Source organism: Triticum aestivum, chromosome 7D (assembly GCF_018294505.1).
Source record: "Triticum aestivum cultivar Chinese Spring chromosome 7D, IWGSC CS RefSeq v2.1, whole genome shotgun sequence".
Taxonomy (NCBI): Eukaryota; Viridiplantae; Streptophyta; class Magnoliopsida; order Poales; family Poaceae; genus Triticum; species Triticum aestivum.
The window spans coordinates 582277567-582293926 of NC_057814.1; the positions used below are offsets into that span (position 1 = coordinate 582277567).

Consider the following 16360-nt stretch of genomic DNA (forward strand, 5'->3'; position numbering starts at 1 on the left):
TGGCTGCTGGTAGTGGATCAATGTGATTTTTTAGAGCATGTATAATAAGCTTACATAAGCAGGCTGTAAGAATTAAAATATTTTTTTTGTTGACATGGAGGGGAGAGAAGAGGAGAGAGAAGAGGAGCCGGCTACAGAATATGAGCCAGCTGCAGCACGTGCTCCTAGGCACTATGTGAGAGTGAAATGCGGGCCATATATTAATGAAGTAGCACATCTTTGTATCTTATTATTATACTTGAAGGCTACAAGGTTGGCTATAAATGACATGGCAATGTCATATAGCCATGCTGTACTATTAACCATGCTCTTAACTGGTCAGCTATCGTGTATGAGCGTACATCCATGTGAAGAGATAAGGTTGACTACCTGGAAGAGACAAGTCAATATGGGTCCACGTGCTTGAGCTAAAAACATGACATATCACCGATGAAATTCATATATGTGTATTTTATTATTTTAAAGTTAATAAAAACGTCTCAAACTAATATACCTTTACTTTTAGGAACACGGATGAGATGAAAAAATGCATACTAAAAGGATGAACTGATTGCCAACTCATGCCCCATATACTACCTGTGTAATAAAATATAGAACGTTTTTTAATCTAAATCTAGACCAAAAATCATTTTATATTTTGATATGAAGGCAGTACTACATAAGGTCTAAATTGCAAATGAAATGTTTGTAAAGTGTATCGGCCACTAATCCTAATATATCCACACATTTAAAATAAGTGTATATATGATCTACCATCTACAATTTGCTTGCGAAATATGACACGTAATTTTTTTATCGGCTTATATTTATATTGGTTCATGAAAGGAAAGTAAATACCTCCATGATGCTACTTTAAATTTTTCTGCATTTGTACAAGATCGGTCGACGGTTGAGATGACCATATTTTTTTCCACATTTTCCCTCTGCTCGATGTTCGTTCTAGGAGAAATATGTGTGGGTTGGCTGCGGCAGTAACAGCAAATGGGCGGGCATTACGCCATCATCCTGTGGACAACATGTATATGATATGTGTAGTGCATGGCATGCCGCCACGTCTTTATTGGTGATCCAATGTCGCTTGTCACCGATGCACTCCTCTCTTGGGCAACACCAGTTGAAAGCTCGCGCCGCACGGAGGGAAGGTCTTGAGGCATTATTATCAGAGTTAGGGTGTGTGATATTCTCCCATTTCAAGGCACAAGTCTTTTTGCCAACCTACTAATAAAGCAAGGTTTGTTTCTCTGATTTTTTATCCATTGGCCCATATTATTACATTTTTATTTTGATTTTAAGATTTTTTACTATTTGAGATGGTACTGATTTTTTTGTGCACACTCCTCCATATATCTATACAAAAATAATTCTCGTAGGTAATGCATAGATTCTTGTAATATTCATGAGTGGATGGCGAAGATGAAACGCGGCTATGTCTGCCAACTCATGGGGCATAGAGTAATGTAATGGGGCATAGAGTATTACATTACATTCCAACACGAGTGAATTACATTACATTACTGACGTCGGCTATGCCTGCATGTGTCCTTTCCCATTTGGGGGCGTCATTGTGGGTCCCCTCCCTATGCCTGGGCTCGGTCGAAGATGAGACACCTTTCTACGGATTTCACTCATATAACACCCCGCGGATGGATGGATTTATAGTCGTAAGCTCTAGCCACCAAGCTAGCGCTCTGTTCTTAGCTTGGCGCCCTCCAAGATTGAGAAAACAATGTATATGCTCGTCAAAATTTCATGTAAAACAACCAACATGTTTGGCTCCCCTAATGCTTGGGAATTAGTGTTTGACCCTCCCTTCCATTGATTCCTGGCTTCGTCCCTGTTAATGAGCACGTGCTCATTTGCTCCCGTGATGAACAATAATTTTCAAAACAACATGAAAAAAAGTCTTAAATGCATACTAAAAGGATGAACTGATTGCCAACTCATGCCCCATATACTATCTGTGTAATAAAATATAGAACTTTTTTAATCTAAATCTATACCAAAAATCATTTTATATTTTGATATGAAGGCAGTACTACATAAGGTCTAAATTGCAAATGAAATGTTTGTAAAGTGTATCGGCCACTAATCCTAATATATCTGCACATTTAAAATAAGTGCATATATGATCTACCACCTACAATTTGCTTACGAAATATGACACGTAATTTTTTTATCGGCTTATATTTATATTGGTTCATGAAAGGAAAGTAAATACCTCCATGATGCTACTCTAAATTTTTGCTCCATTTGTACAAGATCGGTCGACGGTTGAGATGACAATATTTTTTTCCACATTTTCCCTCTGCTCGATGTTCGTTCTAGGAGAAATATGTGTGGGTTGGCTGCGGCGGTAGCAGCAAATGGGCGGGCGTTACGCCATCATCCTGTGGACAACATGTACATGATATGTGTAGTGCGTGGCATGCCGCCACGTCTTCATTGGTAATCCAATGTCACTTGTCACCGATGCACTCCTCTCTTGGGGAACACCAGTTGAAAGCTCGCGCCGCACGGAGGGAAGGTCTTGAGGCATTATTATCAGAGTTAGGGTGTGTGATATTCTCCCATTTCAAGGCACAAGTCTTTTTGCCAACCTACTAATAAAGCAAGGTTTGTTTCTCTGATTTTTTATCCATTGGCCCATATTATTACTTTTTTATTTTGATTTTAAGATTTTTTACTATTTGAGATGGTACTGATTTTTTTGCGCACACTCCTCCATATATCTATACAAAAATAATTCTCGTAGGTAATGCATAGATTCTTGGAATATTCATTTGTGGATGGCGAAGAGGAAACGCGGCTATGTCTGCCAACTCATGGGGCATAGAGTAATGTAATGGGCATAGAGTATTACATTACATTCCAACACGAGTGAATTACATTACATTACTGACGTCGGCTATGCCTGCATGTGTCCTTTCCCATTTGGGGGCGTCATTGTGGGTCCCCTCCCTATGCCTGGGCTCGGTCGAAGATGAGACACCTTTCTACGGATTTCACTCATATAACACCCCGCGGATGGATGGATTTATAGTCGTAAGCTCTAGCCACCAAGCTAGCGCTCTGTTCTTAGCTCGGCGCCCTCCAAGATTGAGAAAACAATGTATATGCTCGTCAAAATTTCATGTAAAACAACCAACATGTTTGGCTCCCCTAATGCTTGGGAATTAGTGTTTGACCCTCCCTTCCATTGATTCCTGGCTTCGTCCCTGTTAATGAGCACGAGCTCATTTGCTCCCGTGATGAACAATAATTTTCAAAACAACATGAATAAAAGTCTAAAATGCATACTAAAAGGATGAACTGATTGCCAACTCATGCCCCATATACTACCTGTGTAATAAAATATAGAACGTTTTTTAATCTAAATCTAGACCAAAAATCATTTTATATTTTGATATGAAGGCAGTACTACATAAGGTCTAAATTGCAAATGAAATGTTTGTAAAGTGTATCGGCCACTAATCCTAATATATCCGCACATTTAAAATAAGTGCATATAGTATCTACCATCTACAATTTGCTTGCGAAATATGACACGTAACTTTTTTATCGGCTTATATTTATATTGGTTCATGAAAGGAAAGTAAATACCTCCATGATGCTACTCTAAATTTTTGCTGCATTTGTACAAGATCGGTCGACGGTTGAGATGACAATATTTTTTCCACATTTTCCCTCTGCTCGATGTTCGTTCTAGGAGAAATATGTGTGGGTTGGCTGCGGCGGTAGCAGCAAATGGGCGGGCGTTACGCCATCATCCTGTGGACAACATGTATATGATATGTGTAGTGCGTGGCATGCCGCCACGTCTTCATTGGTAATCCAATGTCGCTTGTCACCGATGCACTCCTCTCTTGGGCAACACCAGTTGAAAGCTCGCGCCGCACGAAGGGAAGGTCTTGAGGCATTATTATCAGAGTTAGGGTGTGTGATATTCTCCCATTTCAAGGCACAAGTCTTTTTGCCAACCTACTAATAAAGCAAGGTTTGTTTCTCTGATTTTTTATCCATTGGCCCATATTATTACTTTTTTATTTTGATTTTAAGATTTTTTACTATTTGAGATGGTACTGATTTTTTTGCGCACACTCCTCCATATATCTATACAAAAATAATTCTCGTAGGTAATGCATAGATTCTTGGAATATTCATGAGTGGATGGCGAAGAGGAAACGCGGCTATCTCTGCCAACACATGGGGCATAGAGTAATGTAATGGGGCATAGAGTATTACATTACATTCCAACACGAGTGAATTACATTACATTACTGACGTCGGCTATGCCTGCATGTGTCCTTTTCCATTTGGGGGCGTCATTGTGGGTCCCCTCCTTATGCCTGGGCTCGGTCGAAGATGAGACACCTTTCTACGGATTTCACTCATATAACACCCCGCGGATGGATGGATTTATAGTCGTAAGCTCTAGCCACCAAGCTAGCGCTCTGTTCTTAGCTTGGCGCCCTCCAAGATTGAGAAAACAATGTATATGCCCGTCAAAATTTCATGTAAAACAACTAACATGTTTGGCTCCCCTAATGCTTGGGAATTAGTGTTTGACCCTCCCTTCCATTGATTCCTGGCTTCGTCCTTGTTAATGAGCACGAGCTCATTTGCTCCCGTGATGAACAACAATTTTCAAAACAACATGAAAAAAAGTCTAAAATGCATACTAAAAGGATGAACTGATTGCCAACTCATGCCCCATATACTACCTGTGTAATAAAATATAGAACCTTTTTTTAATCTAAATCTAGACCAAAAATCATTTTATATTTTGATATGAAGGCAGTACTACATAAGGTCTAAATTGCAAATGAAATGTTTGTAAAGTGTATCGGCCACTAATCCTAATATATCCGCACATTTAAAATAAGTGCATATATGATCTACCATCTACAATTTGCTTGCGAAATATGACACGTAATTTTTTTATCGTCTTATATTTATATTGGTTCATGAAAGGAAAGTAAATACCTCCATGATGCTACTCTAAATTTTTGCTGCATTTGTACAAGATCGGTCGACGGTTGAGATGACAATATTTTTTTCCACATTTTCCCTCTGCTCGATGTTCGTTCTAGGAGAAATATGTGTGGGTTGGCTGCGGCGGTAGCAGCAAATGGGCGGGCGTTACGCCATCATCCTGTGGACAACATGTATATGATATGTGTAGTGCGTGGCATGCCGCCACGTCTTCATTGGTAATCCAATGTCGCTTGTCACCGATGCACTCCTCTCTTGGGCAACACCAGTTGAAAGCTCGCGCCGCACGAAGGGAAGGTCTTTAGGCATTATTATCAGAGTTAGGGTGTGTGATATTCTCCCATTTCAAGGCACAAGTCTTTTTGCCAACCTACTAATAAAGCAAGGTTTGTTTCTCTGATTTTTTATCCATTGGCCCATATTATTACTTTTTTATTTTGATTTTAAGATTTTTTACTATTTGAGATGGTACTGATTTTTTTGCGCACACTCCTCCATATATCTATACAAAAATAATTCTCGTAGGTAATGCATAGATTCTTGGAATATTCATGAGTGGATGGCGAAGAGGAAACGCGGCTATCTCTGCCAACACATGGGGCATAGAGTAATGTAATGGGGCATAGAGTATTACATTACATTCCAACACGAGTGAATTACATTACATTACTGACGTCGGCTATGCCTGCATGTGTCCTTTTCCATTTGGGGGCGTCATTGTGGGTCCCCTCCTTATGCCTGGGCTCGGTCGAAGATGAGACACCTTTCTATGGATTTCACTCATATAACACCCCGCGGATGGATGGATTTATAGTCGTAAGCTCTAGCCACCAAGCCAGCGCTCTGTTCTTAGCTTGGCGCCCTCCAAGATTGAGAAAACAATGTATATGCCCGTCAAAATTTCATGTAAAACAACTAACATGTTTGGCTCCCCTAATGCTTGGGAATTAGTGTTTGACCCTCCCTTCCATTGATTCCTGGCTTCGTCCTTGTTAATGAGCACGAGCTCATTTGCTCCCGTGATGAACAACAATTTTCAAAACAACATGAAAAAAAGTCTAAAATGCATACTAAAAGGATGAACTGATTGCCAACTCATGCCCCATATACTACCTGTGTAATAAAATATAGAACGTTTTTTTAATCTAAATCTAGACCAAAAATCATTTTATATTTTGATATGAAGGCAGTACTACATAAGGTCTAAATTGCAAATGAAATGTTTGTAAAGTGTATCGGCCACTAATCCTAATATATCCGCACATTTAAAATAAGTGCATATATGATCTACCATCTACAATTTGCTTGCGAAATATGACACGTAATTTTTTTATCGTCTTATATTTATATTGGTTCATGAAAGGAAAGTAAATACCTCCATGATGCTACTCTAAATTTTTGCTGCATTTGTACAAGATCGGTCGACGGTTGAGATGACAATATTTTTTTCCACATTTTCCCTCTGCTCGATGTTCGTTCTAGGAGAAATATGTGTGGGTTGGCTGCGGCGGTAGCAGCAAATGGGCGGGCGTTACGCCATCATCCTGTGGACAACATGTATATGATATGTGTAGTGCGTGGCATGCCGCCACGTCTTCATTGGTAATCCAATGTCTCTTGTCACTGATGCACTCCTCTCTTGGGCAACACCAGTTGAAAGCTCGCGCCGCACGGAGGGAAGGTCTTGAGGCATTATTATCAGAGTTAGGGTGTGTGATATTCTCCCATTTCAAGGCACAAGTCTTTTTGCCAACCTACTAATAAAGCAAGGTTTGTTTCTCTGATTTTTTATCCATTGGCCCATATTATTACTTTTTTTATTTTGATTTTAAGATTTTTTTACTATTTGAGATGGTACTGATTTTTTTGCGCACACTCCTCCATATATCTATACAAAAATAATTCTCGTAGGTAATGCATAGATTCTTGGAATATTCATGAGTGGATGGCGAAGAGGAATGTAATGTAATGCACCCAACATGAGTATTACATTACATTCCAACACGAGTGCATGACATTACATTACTGACGTCGGCTATGCCTGCATGTGTCCTTTCGCACTTGGGGGCGTCATTGTGGGTCCCCTCCCTATGCTTGGGCTCGGTCGAAGATGAGACACCTTTCTACGAATTTCACTCATATAACACCCCGCGGATGGATGGATTTATAGTCGTAAGCTCTAGCCACCAAGCTAGCGCTCTGTTCTTAGCTTGGCCCCCTCCAAGATTGAGAAAACAATGTATATGCTCATCAAAATTTCATGTAAAATAACCAACATGTTTGGCTCCCCTAATGCTTGGGAATTAGTGTTTGACCCTCCCTTCCATTGATTCCTGGCTTCGTCCCTGTTAATGAGCACGAGCTCATTTGCTCCCGTGATGAACAATAATTTTCAAAACAACATGAAAAAAAGTCTAAAATTTTGAAAATTTTAGCACCAAAGATGCTCAAGCTTAAATGGTGCTTGGAATATTTCGTGGGGATTTGCATCGGTAGATCTTGGAAATATTTATATAAATCGAAGCTTTGAAAAAGGTTTGAAATTCAGATTTCGGAGCATTGTTTTTGTCTTTTTGCACCACAAAATTTTAAATGCACCTACAAAACTTTGAGCATCCTTGATGTAAAAAAGTTCAGATTTATGTGATTTTGCTCATATATTCTAGAGTTTACTGTTCATTCATAAGGAGACGAGCATGGTGTCAGCCAGCAATTACCACTGCGGGCAAAGGAGTTTTCCCAGGGAGAGAAAAAGATAGAAACAAGAATATGACTTCTCTCGCTGGATGAACTCTTTTTGCAAATATTGATGTTTTTTCACATATAACTCACATTTGATGGGTCTAATTTATGGTCAAAGTTTAATTTTAAAATGTGTGCGCATCTTATGCAGGGGGGAAGTAGAACGCTTTGAAATTGATCCTAAAAGAACGTATTTCATCAAGCAGTGCTAATTTCTCCCTTTTTAGCAAATCCCGATTGTGTGTGTGTGTGTGAAGTTGAAAAATCCCGTTCTGGCTGGCTTTGAATTCGACTCTAGTTTTCCGCTGGTTTGCACCGGAGGGCTATGGGACGGAGGGGAGGGACGAGAGGCGAGAGATGGATCTGGGGTTGGAGGAGTTGCCCGATGTACTACGACGTACTACGATGCATGTGCTCTCTACTGTAGTACAAAGAGGAAGCTTGCATGGATATGTAGTGTAGAACTGTAGAGCAACCCAAGCACCCATGCCTGCAACTAGTACCTCTGCATGCATGCAAGGATAAGTGATCCATGTAGAATAGAATAGAGTCCAACTTGATAAACACAACACTACTCATGGATAACAGCTAGCACAGCACAGCACAGGAGGATACCAAGAAAGAGAGAGAGAGGAGATAACACATATGAACGGGAGCGACTACGGGTAAGTCGACTGATCTTATTTTTGGGTCAGTCGACAAACGACACTTATGTTTGGTAGCCAGCCCATTCCAGATTCGCTATGCATGCACACATTTCGCACGAATGCATGATACTAGTGGTTGGGGCATCACCGGGTGGCGCCCCTTGAGACGTGCATGTGCGGTGGCAGGTAGGTGGCCGCACTTTTCATCCACTTTTTGACACTATGAGTAGAACATGTACATGGAACTGCCGGTCAACTCATGTGGCTTACAGGACCAACAAAAATGCATTACTTGCAATATACATTTATAAAATAAATCAGAAATATTATTAATAGGTAAGCTTATATGAACATAGAGTAGCAGTCTTAAATCCTACAAAGACTTATACCTATAGAGATGATGGACTGCAGAGCCTAAATTTTCTAAACTCAAGCATCCACAAAATGAAATCATCGCATGATGATGATGATGAATGATAACCACTGAACATAACTCCAAAGACCTAATAAGCAGCCAAGACTATTCGACTAAAAATTTAATTATGAAAGATATCACAGCAGGCCGATGATCTGAACTACAACCGAGGAGTTCTTTCCTCCCTCTTTCTCTAAATTACATGTCTGCAAATAAGTTTTAGAACAACAGGGATGGCATGGAGTTCCATTGAATGAAAATGAATAAATTATGGCTGACATCTCTGTTTCACCTTCGAAGCTGCATCTCACAAGTTGACTATAACCATTCTAGATGCTCATAATCTTTGGAAGTCCATCAAGCTTTGCAGCATGTACAAACTGCATTACTCCGTACGGGGTTTCATTGGAAACACCGATATATTGTGCCTAGATTAGAAGAGACAAACATGGAATTATATATTGGTTTATGGTTACCTGTCTGCTATCTTCGGCTGTCTTATGCATATACTCTAAGTGAATTATTCAAATGTGCGTTTATGAACACAACAATCATATGTTTATAATCTAGAATAAATCTAGGCTATTATTACAACGAAAATGCACATGGTTTTTAAAGAGTGTGCAAAGTACATGGACTAAATCCTTTGGAAAGATAGATCCATACTAAGAATGTGTGCTGAAAACAATCTGTATAAGATGACAAAAGGACTCACAGAGGATGGAAAAGAGAACTCAGATTTACAATTTTCAAGTTCAGTAAGGAAAAGCAAAATGTGAAATATGACTGTGTATGAATCAATCTGGAACAAGATGTGAAAATTATTCTGAGCAAAAATAATCTTTGAAATAAACACTACCCTGTGTATGTGAAGAAAATCAGTGTAGTCTTTAGATAAGCATGAAAGGCTCTTTTCGACACTTTCCTTTATAATGGGATCATCAACACACACCTTTCTGCATTGTACCGATGAAAAGTGTGGTCTGAATAACCAGAAATTTTGGTGGCTAAAGTTGTCTAGTCGGAAACATAGTGAGCAGGGAACAACAAATGGATTCAGAAGCATGCTATCTGAAGTGGAAATCGGGGAACTCCAAATGGATTAGAAAACTGCAAATAAATTATAAGGCCTGTTTAGGGTACTTTATCTCGTGGCTTGGATTTCATCCACCTGCCTACATACAGATCAGTCCTCCCCGGAGTCTCCTTCTTGGCTTGCATTCGGTAGTAACAACCAATAGAAGTGGAGTATTTCAACTAAAACTGGGATCAACTTCAGAAAATAAGACGGTGGTCGAAGGGAGGAAGGAATGTGTACCGGCAATTTCTGCGGTGTCCAGTATGTTGATGACCTGATTAAAAGAATAAGAGAGCATATCATGGGATTCCTTCTCTGTGCTTTGCTCTCCAAGATCATCTAAGAGAAGTAAACATAAGACTAACATGTAAAAAAACTAGACCAACAACAACAACAGAAACATGATGGTTCAGCTCTGCACATACTGTTCTAAGAGAGATCTGAATCTCCCAGCTTCTTGTACGACAACTTCGCTGGTTCTGGCTGCGGACACGTCTTGGGTGCCATCTTCGGGAATGTTGGGCACTCAACCCTGGTAAGTATGAGGAGATTGCAGCGAACGCAAATAGCACCATTTGTCACGTATACTATTGTCGAATTTTTTGTTGTTGCATATACTGAAACCCTGTTCTTGCACATTCCAACAAACATATCAAGAAGCAAAAAATCAATGCGTGAAATGATGCAAAAATCAGTTTTTGTTTCGTAGATGCCTAAATTCATCTTTGCTCAAGGAGATTCTAGCAAATTATCCTAGTAATTAGCCACATGCAGCAAAGAAACACCAGTATGCAGTCACTTCAGTCTGCCAAATGTTCAAAAGTTTGGAGAAAATACCATTGTCTTTGCAAAAAGAAACTATCAAGAGGCAAGAACTGGTTACTACAGAGTACAGACTGAAATCTTCATCAACATCACAACAATGCCAATGCTTATAAGCTAATATACAAATAAATCCAATCTGTTTGGTCTAGAACATGACGAGTGGAGAATGAAAGAGCAAAAGAATCAATCTCACCCGACAGAGTCGAGGATGTCGTTGGAGATCTTGGCGGCTCCCTTGTGCAGCTCTTCCAGGCTGTAGGCCGCTGCCGCTTGATCACTGGCGTCTCCCCTGTCCCCGCAGAAAAGCCTCAACAAAGTCTTGGTTTGCAAGCACATCACAAGCAAATTTATAGACGACCCCAACTGACTCCATTCATAACTGGGTAATTAAGAGAGGGCGTCAATAGCTGGCAGCTTCATGCAAGGCTGAAAAACGAGAACAAATTCAAATGTGTACGAGTCAGAGAGCAATGAATGGATGATGGACTCACCATTGAGTTGCAGTTGCAGAGACTGAGCACCATAGCGAGGGCTCCGTACACAGCTGGCGCGGGCCCGAGGTTGGATCTGATGAGTCGTGCAAGGACAACGGCAACGTCTCCGATGCTCTGCATCGAATCCAACACCCCGACAGAACGCAGCGCCTTCAGTGTACTGACGGCCTGCATCTCCACCCCATGTTGTCTCTTTGCTGCCATCATGCAGAATCCCATGATCCTAGATGCCCGAAAGAACAATGGTATGAATTTTTTCAAGACATGACTAAGCACTACATGATGTTGTGGTTACCAAATGACATTACTTACAAGTTAATGCACTGCAAAAATTAGTACACTTTTTCACAATAGTACAGCTTGCATTTGACGAGAACCCATACGTCTTCCTACAAAATGACCAGCTTTAACCATAGAAATGATAACTATATCAAACATGAGCTCCTTTACGGTGATTGGGGCAGTATTGGGAGTACTTTCGAGTACTTACCCCTCCGATTATTATTAGCCGTCCGATCTGATGGGGGATTAAGAATGAATTAACTTAATTAGTTTAATCAGAGAAGGGCATAATGGTCTAGGGTAAAAAAAAATTCAACCGATCACGTCCACGACGAGAACCACGTCTAGATCTAGTAGCTCGGTCAAGTCTTCCTTCTCGTCATCTTCCTTCTGTCCGACGAGCCCGGCGAGAGGAACCAATTCACCGTCGTCGGCGTCGTTCTCGTCCTCCTCCTGGTCCCCTTCACTATAAAAGACGTGGTCGGCGGCAGGAAGAAGAATAAGGCGTGACATCTGCGGCGGCAGTGTCGGTGGCGACGGCGGCGGCGGTATAGGAGAAAGCCCCCACTGATCCCATCGCTTCCGGACTTGCATCTTAAGGTATGAATCGCCCGAATCTCAACTTACTTTGATTCGTAGCCTGCACTTCCTACTTAGATTTGTTTAGTCATCATCGATTTAGGTTTCCCTAGTGCATGCAATTCAATTTAGAATTTTTCATCATCCATGGATACTTCACTAGTTTACGGGGGACCCAGTTTATTGACGTTTATGATCGCTTGCCATAACATGTACAAGGAGCAAAGTTTAAAATTCCACGCAAGATTTCGTACTGGGTTTTGCATGCATTTATGTCTGTCCTTTCAGATTTTTATTCGTCCGAATTGTGATGCGGGAAGACATGGCGGACGTAAGTCACGAGTCAACGATGGAGTACTATCATATTGCCAACAAGATGTTTAATAGTGAGGATGAAGGTTATACGTTCTATAACAAATATGGTCTTGAGAAAGGTTTTAGTGTCCGGAGAAGCTATGTCGAGTGGGATGGATCCAACTGCCATATAATTTTAAGGAAATTTGTGTGTAGTCGTGAAGGGGTTCGTGAAGAGAAGCACATGAAGAGGAAGATGGAAGATAGAAAGAGGAGGCCATGGAGTATAACTCGTGTAGGGTGTAAAGCTAAATTGGTGATTGCAAGGCAGGAGGAAACAGGTCAGTGGTTTGTCAAGGATTTCATCGATGAACACAACCATCTTCTAGCCCCACGGGATCTGTCGTGTCTTGCGTTCACACAGAAGAATTAGCGATGAGCAGAAAGCGGGCATTGCAGACATGGAAAAATCTGGGATCAGAAAACACCATATTATGGATATTATGTGCATGCAATACGGTGGATATGATGAGGTTGGATGCATTATGAGGGACATTTACAATTTATGCCATGCTAACAAGCAGGAAACAATTTCTTCCGGGGATGCTCAAACGGTGATCAATCACATGGTGGCGAGGCAAGAGCAAGATTCAGATTTTTGCTTCAGGTACTTGGTTGATGAAGCTGGCCATCTGAAGGGACTGTTCTGGTGTGATAGTCAATCCCGACTTGACTACGAGGCTTTCGGAGACGTTATTGTTTTTGATAGCACATACAGAACCAATAAGTATAATCTGCCATTTGTGCCGTTTGTCGGGTTGAATCACCACCGCAACACCGTTATTTTTGCATGTTTTATCATTTCACATGAAACAAGCCAGGCATACGAGTGGATGTTACGGACCTTTTCTGATGCTATGGGACAGAAGCATCCTATATCTATGATCACGGATGGGGACCTTGCAATGCAGAGAGCAATCAGGGTGGTGTGGCCTGACTCAAACCATAGGCTCTGTATATGGCACATTTAGCAGAACATTGTACGCCATCTGCATGATGACGCGGTAAAGGAGGAATTCCGATCTTTCATATATGATACATCTTCCATTGAAGAGCATGAGAGAAAATGGTTACACTTCTTACAACGGAATAAAGTAACAAGTGAGGACTCCTGGCTGCATCAGATGTATAAGATGAGAAAACTGGTGTGCTCGATATCTTGAGGGCCGTTGTTTCCTAGGATTGAGCAGCAATCAGCGGAGTGAGAGTTTAAACTCGGTGCTACATACGCATCTTGAGGCTAAGATGACGTTGTTTCAAATGCTAGAGCACTATGAGCGTTGCCTTGCGTCGCGACGCTTGAACGAGGCTCTCCAAGACGTCGAGGCCTTATAGTCCGTTCCGTTCACAGAGGAAAATGCTTCAGTTCTTGAGAAACATGCCGCGAAAGTTTTCACTCCTGCTGTGTTTAAGTTGGTCTTATGGAGCATAGATGTTGTCATAAAATGTGAGATCAGAGAGGTACTTGATGCAGCAGAGGTTACCACATACGTTGTGTCTAAGAAGGAAAGAATGGATAAAAAGATCGAAGTGCGCACGGAGACGAAGGAAGGTATGCTTCGCAGTATCAGTTGTTCTTGCCGCAAATTGGAATGCGCAGGCACACCATGTTCCCACATATTTTACATATTGGGAATTTTACAAGAAGAAACACTGCCCAGGTGTTGTGTTACCACTAGGTGGACAATGAGTGCAAAATGTGCATTTGCACCGACCAGAAAGAGCGAGATGTATGCATACTCTGCAGCCCTACAAAGGTACCGTAAGCTAAGGAATTTTAGTCACGCAGCATGTTTCAAGGCATGCCACTCTGATGAGGCGTTTCAGCATCTACAAAGGGTTTTGGAAGGACAAGATGTTTGCAAGGGATCAACAAGTGAACAAGCTGATAGCAAGGGATCAACTAATGCTCAGGGTAACAGCATTAGGTTTGGCCCGTTGATGCCACAATCGGCTAACCTTGATGGTGAAGGTTTCGAAAAGGTTCTGGATCCCGTGCATGTGCCAGGCCGAGGTGCTCCGAAGAAAAGGCTACAAGCAAAGATGAAGAAAACCAGAACAAAGCGTAGATGTAGCTATTGTCATGAGGCAGATGGCCACAATCGACGTACGTGCGCCAAATTGATAGAGGTACCTAATATGCCGTAATTTAATGTTTTAATGTGTCCAAATATATTCCATGGCATTAATAATATCCTTATGTGCAGGATCTCAAAGAAGAACTATGATAGCTACAACATTGTGCGCACGGTCGGACAGCAAGTACGTCGACGATCAACCTGATGTTGGCGTGTGCATTGTCGTCTATGTCTAGTATGGTGTGACCTTTTCTCTAAAATACTTCATTCTGTCAGTTAGTGACTTCCTCATAATGTATGACTCAGCTATTTGGTTGTCCACTCCCTTATAACAGTATTAATTTCAGATTTTTTTTTGCATTTTATATGTGAGTTTTTCAAGTGCAACCTCAAGAATCATGGTTTCTTCGTGGCCACCGTGCAGCTTCTTTATGTTGCACGATAAAATTTGGAAATAGATGTAATGGAGGAATTATATTTCGCTCATGAAAACAAAATAAAAACCTGATAAATCCGTAAAATACATTAGTCATCCATGCTCTCCAATTGAAGAATATACAGGATGAATACAGATGATGAATCATACTCATCCTACATATCCTCCATGTAGAGTGCAAGGAAAACTGCTTGCGACTTCTTATCATAGTGTATTTGTATCTGCATGTACAACCATGCTACAGGGGAGCCAAGCGAACAAAACAGTGAAAACGACGAATAAACTGGTGAAGAAATCGTTCCGGGCGAGTTATATCGCGTGTGCCGCGGCGTGGGGAACGTATCCTCCTCGGGATTTCCGTCGCAGAGGCCCAGGCAATCGTCTCCAGGATCAGCGCCAGGTGACAGCTGCGGATCCGTGGCAGATCGACCAGACGCGCCAGCTGCGGTCGGCTGCACGCGCGCCTCCGACTTGCCGCTCGACACGCGGCCGCCTCGGACCGGGCGAGGCGTGCCCTCCGGCCCGCACCAATCACCGGCGGCCACGCGGCAACCAGATAATGGTCAGGGACGCACGCGCTTTGCGGTCCAGCCCATGTGCTACTAGCGGCGCCCCGCCGTTCGCTAGGCGGACGTGGAGACAACCCCTCACTCCAGTGGGCCTGCAGCATCATGGGCTCATGATGAGTCTGCGAGCCGCCCTGGATCTTTTGCGGCTCCACTCTCACCAGCGCCTTGGCCCGCTGCCACAGAAGATCAGGACCGCCCGGAACCGGCTGCTGCAGGCTAATCTGCCTCGGATTTCGTCGCTGTCCTGTCTCCAGAAAGGGCTACGGGATCTTCTGCGGCCACGAACTCTCCTGCACATCAATGGTCCCTCCGGAATGCGGTGATTTTTTCGACCACCTCCAAATTACCTCAATTTGGGCACGCATGATCTCTTGCACAAACATAGCTAGGTTTCCAAGGTTTTATATTTTTTTGAATTTTTTTGAATTTATACTGCCCTCTAGACTGACTGATCAAAACATCGGTCTATACCTCAAGGGGGCATTGTAAAATATATTTTTTCCAAATTTTCTTTCATGGACATGTTTGGCACATGTGGGTCATCGTGTCATAGAGAAATTGGGTGATTTGGAGGTGGTGGAAAAAACCACCTTTGTTCAAAAAATGGCTTAAGTTAGACCAAATGGTCCCTCCGGAATGCGGTGATTTTTTCGACCACCTCCAAATCACCTCAATTTTGGCACACATGATCTCTTGCACAAACAAAGCTAGGTTTCCAAGGTTTTATATTTTTTGGAATTTTTTTGAATTTATACTGCCCACTAGACTGACTGATCAAAACATCGGTCTATACCTCAAGGGGCATTGTAAAATATATTTTTTTCCAAATTTTCTTTCATGGACATGTTTGGTACATGTGGGTCACCGTG

The 16360-nt window shown here is 41.8% G+C and overlaps 1 pseudogene; it reads right to left on the reverse strand.

Annotated features, from left to right (window-relative positions):
* Positions 1-8885: 8885 nt before the first annotated feature.
* The window catches only part of LOC123171341 (uncharacterized), a 127678-nt pseudogene continuing 120203 nt past the window's right edge, over positions 8886-16360 (reverse strand).